The sequence below is a fragment of the Leuresthes tenuis genome, unplaced genomic scaffold (assembly GCF_036924035.1).
Source record: "Leuresthes tenuis unplaced genomic scaffold, fLeuTen1.0.hap1 SCAF_266, whole genome shotgun sequence".
Lineage (NCBI taxonomy): Eukaryota > Metazoa > Chordata > Actinopteri > Atheriniformes > Atherinopsidae > Leuresthes > Leuresthes tenuis.
Window position 1 is genome coordinate 18,736 of NW_027325620.1, and position 6,019 is coordinate 24,754.

At 43.0% G+C, this 6,019-nt stretch overlaps 4 non-coding genes across 4 annotated transcripts; 2 read left to right on the forward strand and 2 right to left on the reverse strand.

The window, feature by feature from the left end:
* Positions 1–567: 567 nt before the first annotated feature.
* Positions 568–681, forward strand: LOC140288247 (U5 spliceosomal RNA). The gene has a single exon (XR_011912088.1). It is a non-coding gene; the product is annotated as a U5 spliceosomal RNA (small nuclear RNA).
* A 308-nt stretch (positions 682–989) lies between these two features.
* LOC140288245 (U2 spliceosomal RNA) lies at positions 990–1,173 on the forward strand. Its single transcript, XR_011912086.1, has one exon. It is a non-coding gene; the product is annotated as a U2 spliceosomal RNA (small nuclear RNA).
* A 3,684-nt stretch (positions 1,174–4,857) lies between these two features.
* On the reverse strand, positions 4,858–5,041 carry LOC140288248 (U2 spliceosomal RNA). Its single transcript, XR_011912089.1, has one exon. It is a non-coding gene; the product is annotated as a U2 spliceosomal RNA (small nuclear RNA).
* A 308-nt stretch (positions 5,042–5,349) lies between these two features.
* LOC140288251 (U5 spliceosomal RNA) lies at positions 5,350–5,463 on the reverse strand. Its single transcript, XR_011912092.1, has one exon. It is a non-coding gene; the product is annotated as a U5 spliceosomal RNA (small nuclear RNA).
* Positions 5,464–6,019: the final 556 nt, after the last annotated feature.

Genomic DNA, 6,019 nt, shown 5'->3' on the forward strand with positions numbered 1-6,019 from the left:
ATCCTATTTCGGTGAATTTGACATCTGCCTTACATGTAACAGATTAGCGGTTTAGCAGTTTTAATTTAGTTTGAGTGAAGGAATTCATTTTATAGCAAAATCCGAAATCGTGAAGAACTCATGAAAGTAAGCTTATTCTCGGATTCCTGAAACTTTAGATTTGCTCTTTCTTTTACTGCAAAGTACAACGTTGTTTTTTTTTTTGTTTAAATCTTTCTAGACATGGTAAATATGAAGGACAAAGCAGTTTTAACATAGTTTGAGTGAAGGAATTCATTTTATAGATAAAATCCCAAGAGTCTGCTGAGAAAAGAGAGTGAATGCGAAGTAGACTTTAACACGGCTCTGGGAGCGAGCTGAGTGTCGGCTAACCGGGAGAATTGCTTGAAAGAAACGCGACACCGAATGAGCGGTCAGAACAAAGCCTCAATACGGTGTTCCCGTGGTGTTTTTGTTGCTGCCTTGTCGATTGCACAGGGGCAAGCGTTTCAACCAAGCAAAGCTCACCATGGGGAAGGTGGCTATGGCAACTAGCCTGATGCTCTGCTCCCGCAGTGACGGATAATCGTACTCTGGTTTCTCTTCATAACATACAAGTCTTTCGCCTTTTACTAAAGACTTTCGTGGAGAGCAGCACTAATGAGTTGTTTCTATTTTTGGCAGGCTTTACCTTTGCGGGTGAAGCCCTTTCTGTCTGTGCAAAAGAAATCTTGTTACTTTGCAGAGTGACTTCTCTGAGTAGAGTCGCCTTACTTGTTGCGATTGTGCCGATGTTCGAAGCTGGAGTGCAAAGTTGTTGCTTGAATGGTGCTTGCTGGAGCATGCGGGAGTGCAAAGTTATACCATTTAAAAGGGCTGAAGAGTGCTCAGTGCAGCGGGTGGGCGGAGGTGCAACGTGACACTCTGGCCACCTATGGCCATAAAAAGAACACTGCTACAAGTGCGCATTGTGCCAGCAAGGGCCCTCGGTACTGAAACAGTGGACAGTTATCGCTTCTCGGCCTTTTGGCTAAGATCAAGTGTAGTATCTGTTCTTATCAGTTTAATATGTCCTCTATACGAGGACTACATATTAAATGGATTTTTAAGAATAGGAGTTGAAAAAGAAGCTTGCTCCGTTCACTCCAAGCATCGACTCAGTACTGCAGTGCCGCTGGGAACGGTGCGCTCGTCTCTGCTCTTGTGAAAAAGCAAACAGCGGTGCAGGATGGAAGTTTCAGGGAGCCCAAGATGAAACTTTCTTTTAATCTGCTGAGAAAAGAGAGTGAATGCGAAGTAGACTTTAACACAACTCTGGGAGCGAGCCGAGTGTGGGCTAACCGGGAGAATTGCTTGAAAGAAACGCGACACCGAATGAGTGGTCAGAACAAAGCCTCAATACGGTGTTCCCGTGGTGTTTGTGGCTGCCTTGTCTTTTGCACAGAGTAAAAGACAAGGCAGCCATCGAATAGGGCCCGATTGTTCCTACTTGGTCAGCCGAGGAGCAAGGGGGGGGAGCAAGCGTCTCAACCAAGCAAATCTCACTAAGTAGGAACAATCGGGCCCTATTCGATGGCTGCAACACCTGAAAGAGATATTGATGCGAGACCCGATCAAAAGCTTTTTCAAAGTCTAAATTTAAGATGACAAGCCGGGTGTTTCTGTCTCTAGCGTAATCAATGATGTCTCGAATTAGTATGAGGCTGTCGGTGAGTTGTCTCTCTGAGATGGCACAAGCCTGGTCTGGGTGAATTACCTCCTCTAAAACAGAGGACATCCGTGTCGTTAAAACCTTGCTAAAAAGTTTACAGTCAAAGTTTAAAAGTGTGATGGGCCTCCAATTCTTTAGGTCAGTCTTATCATTTTTATCAGAAGTGAAGAAATAAATGAATGCCTATCAACAAATGTGGGATCTAAACTCTAGTGCTTCCTCTAAAATAATTTCCTTTCTCAATTTAGAAATGTGTGTGTGTAAGTCACAACACCCGTGACACCAAAACGGCTTTCTTTTCTCTACACTCTGCACTATGAGCACACACACCAAATCAGAAAGGCTTTTTTCTCTCTTTTCTACATTATGGACTGTGGGGACACAAAACCGCTCTCTCTTTTTTTTTTTATCGTGTGCCAGGGCGTTGTCTCACGTATTAGATTGTGCTTAAGATACGAATGGGTTTATCAGTCACATCAGAATCCATACATACTGATCCTCCCGTAATAAAATGGTCGGATCTTATCAAACACACTTTGTTTCTTGTGACAATCAAGTCAGCGAAACAGCGTATACACGTCAAGACACTGAATCAAGTTTGCCACAAGAACTCAGAAGCTTGGCAGTATTGCTCTGCCGTCAGCAATCATACATCCATTTTATTTTCGTGAGACATGTGCAGGCACCTGTTCATCTACTGTTCTATCACTATGAATTAGTTTATCTATTATCAATAAGGATACTTCTACAACTACTCTATCAAAGTATGTCCGGACTTCTTACGTTGTCAGTTGCTATATATGAATAAGTGGGTAGCTACTGACAAGCATTAAGCATGTCACACAGCCCAAACATATAACATTTCAGGACACACCACACAGTTAACAACCACAGTGAAGCGTGTCAAAGCCCAAACATGTAACGTTCAACAGGACACTTACACAACACATTCAAATCAAACAGTCAGACAACATACAAGAACATATACCCCAGCCGGCATCGCTCCCCTCCTATTTTCGTACAGCACATTATGTGTGTGCACACCTTTATTCACAAACTCTTCAACTTATACTCTTTTACCGAAGCTGCTACAGCTCGATTGGCCGAATACCCTTTGATCCTATTTCGGTGAATTTGACATCTGCCTTACATATAACAGATTAGCGGTTTAGCAGTTTTAATTTAGTTTGAGGGAAGGAATTCATTTTATAGCAAAATCCGAAATCGTGAAGAACTCATGAAAGTAAGCTTATTCTCGGATTCCTGAAACTTTAGATTTGCTCTTTCTTTTACTGCAAAGTACAACGTTGTTTTTTTTGTTTAAATCTTTCTAGACACGGTAAATATTAAGGACAAAGCAGTTTTCACATAGTTTGAGTGAAGGAATTCATTTTATAGATAAAATCCCAAGAGTCTGCTGAGAAAAGAGAGTGAATGCGAAGTAGACTTTAACACGGCTATGGGAGCAAGCCGAGTGTGGGCTAACCGGGAGAATTGCTTGAAAGAAACGCGACACCGAATGAGCGATCAGAACAAAGCCTCAATACGGGATTCTCGTGGTGTTTTTGTCATGATGGCACCAGAGCCTCTCGCATTGATTATTTCTTTACTAGAGATTGCCCACCCACTGATGTTAGATTAACCCCTGTTTTCTTTTCAGACCACCTTATGCTCTCCTGCACCCTTTCACCCCCATCTGGTGTGACGGTAGGAAGTGGTCTGTGGAAACTCAACTGTTCCCTGTTGGAGGATGAAATCATAGTCAGTCAGTACAGGGAATGTTATAAAGAGTGGAAGACCCTTCAAGACCTCTACGAAACACATGCACAATGGTGGGAAATGGTGAAGGAAACGACCCAGACTTTTTTTAAACAGCAAGGTAAACGTAAAAAAGGGAAAGAGAATAGATGTATGATGGGACTACATAAACGCTTACAGCGCTACTTTAAACTAAATCAGTGTGGCATAGACTTTAAAGAAGAAATCAAAGATGTCAAAAAGGAAATGTCAGTTTTAGCAGAAATAAAGAGTAAAGGAATTTTTGTAAGAAGCAGGGAGCAGGAAATTGAGGAAGGTGAAAAAGAAAGAAAGTTATAAATAAAAAGGAGTGTATTCAAAATCTAAAAAGAGAAGATGGGTTTTTAACAAAATCCACACAAGAGATGATTGAAACTGTACATACCTTTTATAGTAACATGTACAAAGAGAAACCAGTGCACTTGGAAACATCGGCAGAAATCTTAAAATTCGTTGACAAAACCGTAAAAGAGAATGCACACTTGACACAGAATTTTACTGCTTTAGAGTTAAAAAAATGCCTAACAGGTTTTAAGAGAAGTCGAGCTCCGGGTTTAGACGGGCTTCCTGCAGAATTCTATCTGACCTATTGGGACCTTTTATCATCAGACATTTTAGATGTTTTTAAAGATTTTGAAAAACTCGACCGACTGCCTGACAGTTTTAGAGTGGGAATAGTGACTCTACTTTATAAAAAAAATGATAAGACTGACCTAAAGAATTGGAGGCCCATCACACTTTTAAACTTTGACTGTAAACTTTTTAGCAAGGTTTTAGCGACACGGATGTCCTCTGTTTTAGAGGAGGTAATTCACCCAGACCAAGCTTGTGCCATCTCAGGGAGACAACTCACCGACAGCCTCGTACTGATTCGAGACATCATTGATTACGCTAGAGACAGAAACACCCGGCTTGTCATCTTAAATTTAGACTTTGAAAAAGCATTTGATCGGGTCTCGCATCAATATCTCTTTCAGGTGTTGCAGCCATCGAAAAGGGCCCGATTGTTCCTACTTGGTGAGCTTTGCTTGGTTGAGACGCTTGCCCCCCCCCCCCCCCCCCCCCCCCCTGCTCCTCGGCTGACCAAGTAGAAACAATCTATTTGATGGCTGCCTTGTCTTTTACTCTGTGCAAAAGACAAGGCAGCCACAAACACCACGGGAACACCGTATTGAGGCTTTGTTCTGACCACTCATTCGGTGTCGCGTTTCTTTCAAGCAATTCTCCCGGTTAGCCCGCACTCGGCTCGCTCCCAGAGCCGTGTTAAAGTCGCATTCACTCTCTTTTCTCAGCAGATTAAAAGAAAGTTTCATCTTGGGCTCCCTGAAACTTCCATCCTGCACCGCTGTTTGCTTTTTTACAAGAGCAGAGGAGAGCGCACCGTTCCCAGCGGCACTGCAGTACCGGGTCGAAGCTTGGAGTGAACGGAGCAAGCTTCTTTTTCAACTCCTATTCTTAAAAATCCATTTAATATGTTGTCCTCGTATAGAGGACATATTAAACTGATAAGAACAGATACTACACTTGATCTTAGCCAAAAGGCCAAGAAGCGATAACTGTCCACTGTTTCAGGTCCGAGGGCCCTTGCTGGCACAATGCGCACTTGTAGCAGTGTTCTTTTTATGGCCATAGGTGGCCAGAGTGTCACGTTGCACCTCCGCCCACCCGCTGCACTGAGCACTCTTCAGCCCTTTTAAATGGTATAACTTTGCACTCCCGCATGCTCCAGCAAGCACCATTCAAGCAACAACTTTGCACTCCAGCTTCGAACATCGGCACAGTCGCAACAAGTAAGGCGACTCTACTCAGAGAAGTCACTCTGCAAAGTAGCAAGATTTCTTTTGCACAGACAGAAAGGGCTTCACCCGCAAAGGTAAAGCCTGCCAATAATAGAAACAACTCATTAGTGCTGCTCTCCACGGAAGTCTTTAGTAAAAGGCGAAAGACTTGTATGTTATGAAGAGAAACCAGAGTACGATTATCCGTCACTGCGGGAGCAGGGCATCAGGCTAGTTGGTATAGCCACCTTCCCCATGGTGAGCTTTGCTTGGTTGAGACGCTTGCCCCCCCCCCCTTGCTCCTCGGCTGACCAAGTAGGAACAATCGGGCCCTATTCGATGGCTGCCTTGTCTTTTACTCTATGCAAAAGACAAGGCAGCAACAAAAACACCACGAGAATCCCGTATTGAGGCTTTGTTCTGACCGCTCATTCGGTGTCGCGTTTCTTTCAAGCAATTCTCCCGGTTAGCCGACACTCGGCTCGCTCCCATAGCCGTGTTAAAGTCTACTTCGCATTCACTCTCTTTTCTCAGCAGACTCTTGGGATTTTATCTATAAAATTAATTCCTTCACTCAAACTATGTTAAAACTGCTTTGTCGTTCATATTTACCATGTCTAGAAAGATTTAAACAAAAAAAACAACGTTGTACTTTGCAGTAAAAGAAAGAGCAAATCTAAAGTTTCAGGAATCCGAGAATAAGCTTACTTTCATGAGTGCTTCACGATTTCGGATTTTGCTATAAAATGAATTC